This window comes from Cervus canadensis, chromosome 15 (assembly GCF_019320065.1).
Source record: "Cervus canadensis isolate Bull #8, Minnesota chromosome 15, ASM1932006v1, whole genome shotgun sequence".
In the NCBI taxonomy this organism is placed as follows: domain Eukaryota; kingdom Metazoa; phylum Chordata; class Mammalia; order Artiodactyla; family Cervidae; genus Cervus; species Cervus canadensis.
In genome coordinates, this window is record NC_057400.1 from 57339683 (window position 1) to 57353975 (window position 14293).

Below are 14293 nucleotides of genomic sequence, written 5' to 3' on the forward strand. Positions count from 1 at the left end.
GATTCCAGCTTAGGATTCATCCAGCCTGGCATTTTGCATGATGTACTCTGAATATAAGTTAAATAAGCAAGGTGACAATATACAGCCTTGATTTCCCCAATTTTGAACCAGTCCACTGTTCCATGTCCAGTTCTAACAGTTGCCTCATGACCTGCATACAGGTTTCTCAGGAGACAGGTAAGGTGGTCTGGTATTTCTCTTTGAATTTTCCACAGTTTATTGTGATCCATACAGTCAAAGGCTTTAGTGTAGTTAATGAAGCCAAAGTAGAGGATTTTCTGGAATTCCCTTGCTTTCTCTATGAAGAATAAGAGTATATGCATTTGTTATTTTGACCGACTCCTGTGAAATTGCCTTTTATTGAGGTTATTCCAATTACAGCCCCTCCAGCAATGCTTGGTAACTCTATCATAATTTTTTTTTAAATTTTTGCCAGTCTGATAAGTGAAATGTAGCTTCTAATGTAGTATATAACTAGGTGAGGATTGGTATCTTTTCTATACATTTAAGAGCAATTTGTATTTCCTTCTTAATAAACTACTTTTTCATTTCTTCTCCCCCTTTACTCCTATTTTGTATGAATAGTTGGCCTTTTTTCCTATGAATTATAGGAATTTGCTTCTAATACGTGTTGTATATATTCTCAAATTTTAGTTTGTGTTAGTTATGTTGTGTTTTGTTTCCCATAAAATTTCTGATTATTATGGAAACAAATTCACCAATCATCACTTTATGGCTTCTGTGTTTGTGTTATACTTGTAAAACCTTTCCCATGCTGATATTTAAAGCAAAATTTCCCAAGTTTTACATTTGTACTTTTATGGGTTTATTTTTATGTCTAGATCTTTGATCTATTTGGAACTCATTTACATGCAAAGTGTAAGGTAGGAATCCAAGTTTTATTTTTTCCCCGGCTGCTATCCACTCACTGCAAAACCATTTGTTGAATAATTTTACTTTCCTCCTTAATTTGAAATGCTGTGTGTGTTTGTTTGTTTTTTTTTAATCACTTCCTTGCATTTTTTGGTCTATTTCTGGACATTCTATTGTGTTTTACTGATGAACATGCTCCAACCTAGTTTAATTATTGTACTTTTAAACAGGGAGTACTTTTATATAATAGGGAGTCCTCTCTCATTTTCCTTGCTTTCTGAAATTTTCCTTGTTATTCTTGCTTATGTATTTTTACATATAAACTTTAGAACCAGCTTATCTAGTTCTAAAATGGAAACATTCTTATTGTCATACAGATTGGGATCAGATTTAATTTACAGCTTAATTTAGGAAGATTTGACATTTTTATCATGCTGATTATTTCCATCAAGAACATAGAATGTTTTTGATTTAAAGTCTTCTTTTGTATCTTTCAGTAGTGTTTTTCATGTAAATGGTACACAGTTATTTTAAAGTTTATTCTTATATACTTCATCTTTTCACTGTTATTATAACATCTGTTGCTTCTATGCAAATGACTTTCAAATTGATATGTTTACCTTTATGTCTTTTAAAAACACCACCCATACATGGCCAGCTGTTTTTTAGACTGTTTTCACTTGAAGGTTCTCCTGTTATTTCAAACTCAACAAGTGTCAAATTTGGTTCATCACTCTCCAGCAGCCAAATGTAGCCTGTGTTCTTCATATCTGCATCAGAGCCTAACACAGGAGCACATGCCTGGCACATAGTAGGTTTATATACAGCTTCTGAGTGGACACACTTGGAGGTGTGGTTCCCCTCTTTATCTTTCCCTACTTCTCTTTCTCTTTGTCATACAGACACACACATACTGAAAGCCAGCTACATAATTTGTGGGGCCTAGTGCAAATAAAAATGAAGGACTCTCTGTTGGAAAGCAGGAAAAAAGTACTATTTAAGTTGCTAAAATAAAGTTTTTCCTTCTTTTCCCTGCTCTCTCTTTTAATTGGTATGTTTTTGTTTGACATTTAACATCATCCAACAGAAGGAAAAATCAAAACTTTTAATAATTAGTGTGAATTTTACCATTCATCTTTATGTTGTTCAATGTCAGTTTCAAACAGAAATAGAGCATTTAATGTATGCAGAATCACAGAAATGACACAATTTGCACATTTTGTTCTTAACAGAACAGTAGAAATACTGCACAAAACTAATTCAACTGTTTTTATTTCACTTCTTGATACTCATGCATCCTACCCCCACTGTGTACTTTGGGCATACTGATATGTAACGAAGGAGTAAAAAGGAAGGGAACTATGGATTACCCTATCTTCGCCTTTCCTTCTACATCATCATTTTCAGCTGAAGTAGTTGGTTAATCAGGCAAGTAATGGGAATAAGAATGATTTCAAGTCATGCTCACATCTATGAATAGATGTGTACCCAGTTCTGAGATAGACAGCAGGCATACATGCTAAGTCGCTTCAGTCGTATCTGACTCTTTGCGACCCTGTCGACTGTAGCCCACCAGGCTCCTCGGTACATGGGGTTCTCCAGGCAAGAATACTGGAGTGGGGAGCCATGCCCTCCTCCAGGGGATCTTCCTGACCCAGGGATCGAACCTGCATCTTTTAGGTTTCTCTCTTAGAGATAGACAGAATAGGAATCAGTCCTATTAAATTGGTAAGGTAGCCAAGGCTCTGAAGGATTAAGGGATTTACTAGAAGCTGTAGATCTGTTTAGTGAGCCCCAGAATCCACAGTGGGGTCCCCACCACCGTCCACTTTTTAAATTCAATTCATGTGGAAGAGGGGATTCCCTGGTCACTCAGTGGTAAAGAGTCTGTCTACCAATGCAGGAGACACAAGTTCAATCCCTCATCCAGGAGGCTCCCAATTGCTGCAGAGCAACTAAGTCCCAGAGCCATAACTAATGAAACCCATGCGCCCTAAAGCTCCCACTCTGCAACAAGAAAAACCCCATAGTGAGAAGTCCATGCACCCCAAGAGAGTGGCCCTCACTTGCCCAAACTAGAGGAAAGCTTGCACAACAATGAAAATGCATCACGGTCAAAAACAAATAAATACAATTATTTTTTAAAAATTCATGTGAAAGATTCATTCAATATCTGCTTGTTTTTTTAGAACCTCATTGTGTTACAGGACCTCTCCCCTCTAAGGTCTGTCACACCTGAATCAGTTTTAGAGTCAGGAATAACTTTAGATCTACTTTCAAAGAACTGTACTTTTCACAGCTTTATAAATATTTTATCAAGCAAAACATCCTTTTTATTTTCATTTCTGAATCTGAATAGCTAAGACTGTACACACAGACCATAAACACAATTAACCATAGTCCATCTCTAAAAAATTTTAGTCATATAGAAAATTCACACATCCTCAGGAAAAATTCATATGTCAGGGAGACTTTTACACTGAGCAAGTTTGTTAAAAACAACATTTGAACTGTAGGACAAAGGGCCTCTTCATACACAAGATGAAGAATGGAGTTACCACCTACTTAATATTTTCCTAGTCATTGTTTTCCTAAGTAATATGAATTTGGAGCCTATTGTTGGCCTAGAAACTCTACAGTGAAGCCTGAAATATGAAAATGCTGGCCATAATAAATACACCTAATACATGTCCTGGGTAGCTGGACATTTAAGTGGGGTGTGTGACTAGAAAGGAGATCATTGTTTTCCCATTTGATATTTCCTCATCTCCCCAACCACTGCCTACTACTGCTGGCTCCACAGGAAATTAAGCTCCTGAGGTATGCTGGAGTAAGCCATTTATTATTGAACATTTTCAAGAAAGTGGATCAGAGGGAGTAGAATAAAATCCTTGAGGGCAAAGATTTCCCTTTTTCTTGTTTCACTTTGGTGTACCTACTTTATTTAAAACAACCACCACAGTCCCAATAACACAATGGAATTCAATGTATGATGTAACCCATCTAGGAGTATATGGGTTCTCTGCATCAGCTGAGGAGTTGGTCCTGCCACTGCTCACATGTCGAAACAAAGGGGGAAATGCCAACCATTCAGCAAATCTACAGTTTCCAGTTGGGTTATAGCCCAGTTCTCCCACCCTCTGCAATAACTACAACAAAGTGCAGAAGAATAATCTGAAATAGGCAACTAAGAAAGTTCTGTACTCTTTTATGACTAAGGAGAGAGAGAGAAGAGAAACTACTTCTGGTTTCAGTTTATTTCAAAAGCCTTCAGAGGTTTTACCTGTCTCTCAAAATCACTTTCAAGTCCTGTTTTGGCTTGGGTTTGTTCGACACGGATACTACAATGGAGATGCAGCTGGAAAGCTTACTGAGGAATGCTCTCAGGAAACCCACCTGTAAGGAACTGAAAAGAAAAGTGAAATTGTTAGTTGTGTCCGACTCTGTGATCCCATGGACTGTGGCCCACCAGACTCCTCTATTCATGGGATTCCCCAAGCAAGAATACTGGAGGGGTAGCCATTTTCCTCTCCAGGGCATCTTCCAAACCCAGGGATCGAACATGCATCTCCTGCACTGTAGACAGATTCTTTACCATCTGAGGCACCAGGGTAAGGAACTGAGGCGAAGGGAAAATCTGAATTGCAGTTGGTTACAGATGAGGCTTCAATCAATTTTAGGGGCAGGTCTAGGCTGAGTTGAGCTAGGTTGAGGACAGGGGGCCAGGCCACTGTAGGCCCATTTTAACCAGTCATTAGTCATGGGCTGCTCCCTCAAAGAAACACCAACTTGGAGGAGGCAAGTCTCTACAGCTGACGGCAAGACCCTGGAAAGAACATGGGCAAGCCTGTCAGCAGCATCTGGGGTTGACTGCATCAAGGCTGAGGAGTGGGCTCAGGCGGCATGGCATCCAGGATCAGGCCCTGAATGATGAGACCCCTTTGCATGACAGAACTCATCTCCTCTAGTCACACTGGCCTCCTTACTGGTTGCTGAAACTGCCAGACACGCTCTCCTCTCAGGACCTTTGTCTTCTTCTTCCTCTATCTGGAACACACCTCAGGTGGTCAGTTGTCTGGTTTGCCTAGGCTGGGACTGCCCTGGTTTTAGCAACAGGACGCATCCTGGGAAACCGTTAGTCCCACACAAGTCAGGATGGTAGGTCAGTTGTACCTCCTCCAGAAGCCCACACGTCTCCCTCATCTTTTCTGAACATCCTACTTATAACTGCACCCTCTAAATCTCACACACATATTCCCAGTTCCCTTTCCTACTTTCATTATTTTCTGTACCACTTAATACCTTCTAATATATCACTTAATTTGTTTCATTTAGCTTAGGAAAATAAACTTGAGGACAATTTTGGCACATAATAGACATTTCAAAAGTATGCACTGAATGGGTGAAATAAGTGTTTCTAATATTTCGTATAAAACAGTTCCTGGCTTGTACCAAGTGTATGCCATCCTTTAATGATTAGTTAAAATTTTCAGATGGTAATCATTTATCATTGTTAATTACTTGGCAATTATGCTGGTGAAAGGTCAAATTGATCACAGAATCATTTCTTCAGTAAGTGAATGGAGAAGGGATTTAAAATTAAATCATTCTACTTGGTGGTTGATGGTAATGACATGCTATTTTTAAATTATGTGAAATAATTTAACAGACTACTTATTTAGAATTTGCAACTTGAAAAAATAGACTGGAAAAAAATAGGGCAGTCTAATTGACTGACAGCTTTGCCCACTGTGAAGTTAACACATGGTAGCAGCCATTTCTTTAGCACATCTTTATAAACAAGTGTTTAAACAGGCACACAGGATAGCTATGAGACTGAAATTCCAACAGCTGTAAAGTCAAAGCATCAGATTTTTAGTGAGCCATAGGTTTCTTTAAAGAGAAGCACAAAATTAACAGTACCTTTTGGAGAGATAAATATTTATTTGTACTTGAAAGAAAAAATTTTAGAAAATATAATAGATACTCAAACACACATTTCCATTTCCATAAAATGTAATAAGTGTTTTGACTTCTATTCCTAAGAACTTAGCCCAAATTATAGTTCCCTCTGCTCCACAAAAAAGTGAAATATGATAAGAAATATGAACTGGTTTCACATGGTATTTTAAATGAGCTTTTTTTTTACTTTTGGTTTTAGTAAAGAATTAAGATCCTTCCAAATTAGTTTCTCAGCCTATCTTTGATATAGACATAATTATTATTCTCAGTCTGTGAAGAATTTTTAAAACCAAATATGTAGAAAATTCTCCTTTAATTTTATTTCTGAAACATTTTATCTTAAGACAATGTAATAAATGAGATCTAACTGAATGCATTGTATCATGGTAGGAATTATTTATGCATTTAGTTTCCCATGATTTATACATGTATTCACATATAATATTGTAGATTTAAAGTATATTCTGTATCTTTGTTCTGTTTACAGAACAATAGAAGGCATTGATTAACCTAAGTACTTTACTTGAAAAACCTATGGTTATAACACATGGCCTGAACAGGCTCATTTTGCTAATCAAACTTCTGTTTCCTAACGATGAAAAGGTAGTAAGTTCAAATAATGTTTATTGTATATTTGTTGCAACTCTACTAAAGACTAAAGTATTTGACTGTATATTTCATTAATAAGCTTTGCTGGTGTTTTCAGTCGCTGTTGTGTCCAGCTCTTTGCAACCCCATGGACTGCAGCACGCTAGGCTCCCCTGTCCTTCACTCTCTCTGGGAGTTTGTTCAAATTCATGTCCACTGGGTCGGTGATGTTATCTAACCATCTCATTCTCTGCATTCTTTTTAAACTCCAACACGGATTAAAGGAATATATGAAGAATTTTTAAAATGTTCAATGAAATTGCATAAGTACTGTCATGGATTGAATTGTGTCTTCATAAGAAGAGGCAGTTTTGACACACAGGACACGAAAGATGCGTGAGTCAAACGAAACACCGTGTGAGGACACAGTCGGACAGTCACTTGCAAGCCCAACAGCAAAGCCCGGAAGTCGGCCTGGCCCACATCTTGATCTTAAGACTTCCAGCCTCCAGAACTTGAGAAAATAAATTTCTCTTGTTTAACCATATTGTCTGTGGTACTTTATAACAGCTGTCCTAGCAAATTAATACATCATCCTTTCAAAGTGTGGTAGTTGTTAACCCTGATTGTAACAGCTACGTCCCTTTCCATTTTGTTCCTGATGAAATGCAATTTGCAGTTAGTGTTTGTTTGCTTGTTTGTGGACCCTGGCGTGAGGGCTGGATGAATTTTCTTTGCCCATCCCCTTCACCAAGCATCCCTTGTTTCTTTCCTCCCACCCATTCTTCCCTCCTTTTCATCTTGCCCTTTGTTTCACATCAGCGCTTCCCCTTTTCATGCCTTAAAAATGCCCCACATGCTGCAACCAGATGTCTGGATTATGAAAAGGGGAAATGTCAAGTTTTATTTTACATGGAATGTAGAGACAGGCTGAAAGGTAAGGGGAAATAGATGGTACCAGAGCTCTTAAATGAACTGGGATGGCATTCTTCATCATCTTATACACAAATTTCTTGATATTTGAATAGAGTAGACATTTAATTAAAAGACCTTTTTAATAACCACTAATGATCTTACATTTTACTATCTTTATAAGCATTTCTGTCTCTTATTTTCTTCTCTTTGAGGAAGGAAATTCAGTTTTTCCTTTCATACCTCATTTTTTTCTGTGACTCTTTCTAGATACATTTCTGACCATTTCTGCCCCATTAGCAGCCATGACAAATAGAAGACCCTCAATGCGTGCTTGATAAATGAATATACAGAGATCAAAATGCATCCTGACACTCTCCACCATCCGTACTGCGGTACCCCTGCTCTGAGCCTCATCATCTCTCTTCTGGCTCATGATGGGGGCCTTCAGCTGGTCACCCTTCTCCTCTTATTCCTATGGTCTGTTTTCAACACAGCAGTGACTTGGAATATAAAGTAAATGTGTCAAACGGACATAGAGAATAGGCTTATGGACATGGGGAGAGGGGAGGAGAGGGTGAGATTTATGGGAAGAGTAACATGGAAACTCACATTACCGTATATAAAATAGATAACCAATGGGAATTTGCTGTCTGGCTCAGGAAACTCAAACAGCGGCTCTGTATCAACCTAGAGGGGTGGGGTGGGGAGGGAGATGGGAGGGAGACTCAAAAGGGAGGGGATATATGTATAGCTATGGCTGATTCATGTTGAGGTTTGACAGAAAACAACAAAATTCTGAAAAGCAATTATCCTTCAATTAAAAAAGAAATTAATTAAAAAAATAAAGTAAATGTGTCACTATCCCACTGAAAGTGCAGTCACGATTTTCCATCTCACTCACAGTATCACACCAAGATCTTAAATGGTGTGCAACGCGCCCCCCTCCCCGCAAACTGCCTTTCCCTCAATCCCCACCCCTTCCACGCCATGCCTGTCCTGCTCTTCCTCGAGTGCCTCTTGTGAATCCCCACTTTAGAGCCTTTGAACTAGCTGCTTCCTTTGTGAAACGTCCCTCCTATGGACTGAATGTGTGTCTCTCAAACTCACGTGTTAGGTTCTAAGCCCCTGTGCACGTGTGCATGCTAAGCCGCTTCAGTCACGTCCGACTTGGCGCGACCCTCTGGACTGCAGCCCTCAGGCTCGTCTGCCCGAGGGATTCTCCAGGCAAGAACAGTGGGTTTCCACGCCCTCCTCCAGGGGATCTTCCCAGCCCAGGGATTGAACCCACCTCTCTTACGTCTCCTGCATTGGCAAGAGGTTCTTTACTACTAGCCACCTGGGAAGCCTCCCAGCCCCCTAAAGTACCTCAAAATGTGACTGGAGATAGGCTCTTTAAAGACGTGACTAAGTTAAAACGAGGCATATAAGGTGGACCTTAATCCACCTATGAGAGGAAGTTTGGACACAGACATGCAGTTTGAAGGCTACGTGAGAGCATGGGGAGAACACGGCCATCTATAAACCAGGAAGAGAGGCCCAGAAAAAATCTACTCTGCAGACACTTTGATCTTGGGCTTCTAACCTCCTGAATTGTGAGAAAATAAATTTCTGTAGCTTAAGTGGCTCAGTCTGTGGTGCTTTGTTATGGTGCTGCTAGCAACCTACACAATCCCCCAAGGGTCACTTTCTCTTGTTTTGTTTTGTTTTTTCATGTTACCTTTTCAATAAGACATACTCTTGATTACTTAATTTTTTAAAAGCTATATAGAGCTTAGTTTTTGGTATCTTAAGAATTGAATAAAGTGGATAGTCAATATTATTTAGTTTCAGGTATACTCCATATGGTTTGATTTGCATGCAATCATTATGAAATGGAGTTTCCTAGGTGGCTCAGTGGTAAAGAATCTGCCTGCCAATGCAGGAGCCGCAGGAGAGCCAGATTTAATCCCTGGGTCAGGAAGACCCTCTGGAGAAGGAAATGGCAACCCACTCCAGTATTCTTGCCTGGGAAATTCCATGGACAGAGAAGGGCTACAGTCCATGCGATCGCAAAGAGCCAGACACGACTGAAGTCACTGAGAATGCACATACCCGTTATGAAATGATCACTGCAGTAAGTTTAGACCATACACGTTACTTATGTCTATATTACATCCCCATGAGTATGTATTATGTAACTGGAAGTTTGTACACCTTAATCTCCTTGACCTACTTTGCCCGCCCTCCTATTCCCCTCTCTTCTGGCAACCAATTTGTTCTCTGTATCTATGAGTCTATTTTCATTTTGGTTTATCTGTTTTGTTTTTAGATTCCACTTAGAAGTGAGATCATGCAATTATTTGTCTTTCTCTATCTGACTTACTTTCCTTAAGCTAATACCCTCTAGATCCATTGGTATTGTCCCAAACAGCAAATTTCATTTTTTATAGCTGAGTAATATTCCTGTGTGTGTGTATGTGTGTGCACGCACACGCAAGCGTGCTCCACATATTCTCTATGCATTCACCTACAGATGGACACTTAGGTTGGCTATTGCAATGCTACATATATGTGCTAGAGTGCAAGTATCTTTTAGTATCAGTGTTTTGGGTGCTTTGGGGGGTAAATACCCAGAAGTGAAATTGCTAGATCATATTGCAGTTCTATTTTTAATCTTTTGGGGAACCGTCACACTGTTTTCCATATGGTGGATGCATTAACTTACAACCCCACCAATACTGTGCGAAGCTTTCCTTTTCTCCACATCCTTTCAACATATATCTCCTGTCTTTTTGATGACAGTCATTCTGACAAGTGTGAGGCAGTATCTTACTGTGGTCTTAATTTGCATTTCCTTGATGATAAGTGATGCTGAGCAACTTTTCATGTCTGCTTGCTGTTTGTGTGTCTTCTTTGGAAAAATATCCAGTTCCTTTGTCCATTTTTCAATCATGATGATCCTACTTGAAATTACAACTTTCCTTTGTTCCCCGTCCATTCTCAACCTTTCAATTCCCACCCATAATCCCCTACACCCTACTTTTTTTTTGTTTTAATAATATTAATCACTTTCCAACACACTCTAAAATTCCTCATTTACTGTGTTTATTTTTTATTTACTATCTCTCCCTGATAGAATTTAAGCTCCACAACAACAGGGGAATTTGGAGGGTTTTTTTGTTTTTGTTGTTGTTATTCTCTGATTTATCCTCTGTGCCAAACATTTGGAATATGTTTGATTCATAATAGATAGTTAATAAATATTTGTTGAATATTGAATGACTAAATAAAACAGGATTTTTGCCTCTCATTGATAGCTGACAGTATTTTTTTTATAAACAATGTATGTTCTAAAATTTTATGTTTGAAAATGTATCTCCTATCCCATAAGAATATCTGTATAGTTTAGTCCAGAAATTGGAAAAAAATTCAAAAGTTTATTCTAGCATTTATCGAGTCCTTACAAAGTATCATGGATTATCTTATTTACTTTCCATAAAACCCAATGAGATATATGCTATTTAAATTACATTTTACAGACTAGAAAACAAAATGACTAAGAAATTAAATAACTTGTTCAAGGTTCTTGTTTTAGAAATGATGAATAGAATGTGAACCCAGGCAATCTGACCCCACAGTCTGTTCTTATAACTGCTATCTTATACAGTCTTTTAGACAAATATTGATTTTCAAGCCACTGTGTTACAGCCCCATAAGCAACTGGCCTCTCATCTCAACTTTTTTAAGATCCCTGAAGTTGCAGTAGGAAGTATACCTATCTATAATAATAAACAATAGATTCTGATTTCAATGGGAGTATAATTAATGCCTTATTTGAAAATTCCTTTCATTTAGTCTCAAGTTTCCCCCTTAAGTGGACTTTCTTATTCTTTATTGCTTTAATTCCCCCACAAATGTAATCATGTCTAAAAGCATTAATACATTCTTTAATGTTTCCATTTTATGCTTTGGAGTCTAGTTACAGCTAAAAAAATAAAACAAGCCTTCTTATCAGAGAAGAATTTTCACATGATTAACTTTTAGGTTTATAGTATTCAACAAGGAAGGTAAAAATATCAACCATCTGATCAGATAATGTCACAATCCAATGAAATATATTATCCTGAGATTATGACCCTTGGCTACCTTTGATCTCCAAGTTCACAGGATTTAGTCTACATACTTCCTGCTCTGCACTCAGACCACAGTTCAGGTAACAGGAGTATCAAGTGAATAGTGCTGCTCTGAGTTATGATTGCTTGACTCTATTGTCCAGGGTGTGGGTAATTAACCAAAAGGAAGACTAGTCCAGAAGCTCATCAGTTCTCTATAAAAATGAGCTCTTTTCTTAAATGCCAATGCTTGTCTCTTATACATTTAAAAAGAATGAACCAATAAGAATCCACCTTTCAATGCAGGGGACACAGGTCCAATCCCTGGTCTGGGCAGATCCCATATGCTATAGGGCAACCGAGCCTGTGTGCCACAACTGCAGAGAAACCCATGAGCCCCAGGGAGGATCCCATGTGCTGCAACAAGACCCTACAGCTAAATAAAGAAATAAAAAGAATGAATCAGTGTCCCCTCAGCATCTTGGAGTTCCATTTTAGCTGGACCATTAATGGTGCACGCCAATCATTCCACGAGACCACTGTGGATGACTCCCTCATTCATTCCCCACAACATTTATTTGTTCCCTAGTCTAGTTAAATCCTCTCAAGTACAATACCCCCTCTTTGTTTCAGAAAATAAACTTGCTTCTATTTTATAGAGAAAAAAATACAATTTTCAGGGGGAAGAATTCCTCAATTTCCTGTCCTCTCAAGTCAACTTTATGTGTGACCCTACCTCTTTCAATCTTTCCCTATTTCCCAGCCAACTCCAGAACTGTACCTTTCTCCTGCACTTCCTAAATCTCTGTTTTCTTCACCTGTTTATACCTCAATTGCAGAGCTTTTAGTTTATACATCCACAGACCTTTCAGCTCTCCTCCTACATCACTGTCATCTCTTGGATCATTCTTAGGTCTCCTCAGTTGGGGCCTTCTTCTTTTCCTGCCCTCCATATTCTGTATCTTTAACCTACTCTTTTTTCTGTGCATGTTCCCTGGAAAGAATCTCATCCATTTAATAATTTTAAACACAGTACCTACACTATATACTTAGGATTTCCAGATTAATATCTCTAGGCCAAACCTCTCCTCTGCATCCAACACACATATATCCAGTTGTCAACTTGCCACACTCTTAAATGTCTTACTTAACATGTCCAAAACATGTTCTCCTAATCCTGCTTGTCTCCTATTTCTGTAACTCAGATCAGGGCCATTCTACTTAGATGTTTAAGCCAGCACTGTAAGTTATCTTCAACTCCCGCTTCTCTGGGTCCACACCCACATCATCTAGTCCAATAGCAATCCTGGGATATTATCTCCAAAACAAGTTCCACACCAATCCACTCTACATTTGCATTTTCATCTCCTAGTTCCAGGCCACACTCATTCTCTTGAGAGGAGAGGCTCTCTGTTTCTATTCTTACTTGCATGTCATATTTCAGGCCCTCATCACTTTTTCCTTGGACCACTGCCATAGCCTCTTGCCTTCTTTCACTCTAATCCTTTCTCTTCATTGCTGCCAGCTGGATCTTTTTAACATGTGAGATCCAGATCATTAGCATTGGATACAAGGCCTTCCATGATCTGGTGTTTCTCTATGTGTCCAAACTTATTTCCCTGCTACACTCCTATCAGCAGACACACTACACACTTCCCCTGCTTTAGCTGTGCTGCTCTCAGAACAACCATCCACATTATTTACCCTACACCGATCTGCCCCCAAAGAGATTCAGTTAAGGTTTCGTCCCTTCTAGAAAATCTCTCTTTACTTCGCACAATTTAGGAAATGTGGCCCTTAAGTTTTTACCTAGCTTCTGTCATGGCGCTTATCATAGAATGTTCAATCTCTCATACCAGACTGAGCAATCTGAGAGCAGAAACTTCAACTGTGTATGGCTGGAATAGAGTATGTGCTCACTGAATGTTTACTGAATAAATTCACAGACGAATAATACAGTTTTCAATAAATTATAGAAGGACAGATACCTGGGCACAAAATAAAAAGGCAACAAAATTATTCACTCTGGAGAGAGCTGTGGAATAAAGGACTGAGTAAAGAAAGCATTTTTGATGAAAGGGAAAGAGGAGAGTGAAAAAGCTAGTTTAAAACTTAACATTCAAAAAACTAAGATCATGGCATCTGGTCCCATCACTTCATGGTAAAGAGATGGGGAAATAACGGAAACAGTGACAGATTTTATTTTCTTGAGCTCCCAAATCACTGCAGATGGTGACTACAGCCATGAAATTAAAAGATGCTCCTTGGAAGAAAAACTATGACCAACCTAGACAGCATATTAAAAAGCAGAGACATTACTTTGCCAACAAAGGTCTGTCAAAGTTTTGCTTTTTCTAGTAGTCACGTATGGATGTGAGAGTTGGACCATAAAGAAAGCTGAGCGCCAAAGAATTTATGCTTTTGAACTGTGGTGTTGGAGAAGACTCTTGAGAGTCCCTTGGACTGCAAGGAGATCTGACCAGTCAATCCCAAAGGAAATCAGTCCTGAATATTCTTTGGAAGGACTGATGCTCAAGCTGAAACTCCAATACTTTGGCCACCTTATGCAAAGAACTGACTCCTTGGAAAAGACCCTGATGCTGGGAAAGATTGAAGGCAAGAGAAGTGGATGACAGAGGATGAGATGTTTGGATGGCATCACTGACTCAGTGGACATGAGATTGAGCAAACTTTGGGAGTTGGTGATAGACAGGGAAGCCTGGCGTGCTGCAGTCCATGGGGTCGCAAAAAGTCAGACATGATTGAGTGACTGAACTGACCTGAACTAAAAGGAAGAATTTTAATTTTTCTCTTTATATGTTTTAATTAAAAAAAAAAAAAACTGACCTGTTGTGTGGGAGTTA

At 38.8% G+C, this 14293-nt stretch overlaps 1 long non-coding RNA gene across 1 annotated transcript in view; it reads right to left on the reverse strand.

Moving 5' to 3' along the window:
- The window catches only part of LOC122453654, a 47272-nt gene that overhangs the window by 1180 nt on the left and 31799 nt on the right, over positions 1-14293 (reverse strand). Inside the window, exon 4 of the long non-coding RNA XR_006273133.1 lies at positions 4157-4279. This is a non-coding gene — a long non-coding RNA (uncharacterized LOC122453654). The remainder of the gene's footprint in view (positions 1-4156; positions 4280-14293) is intronic.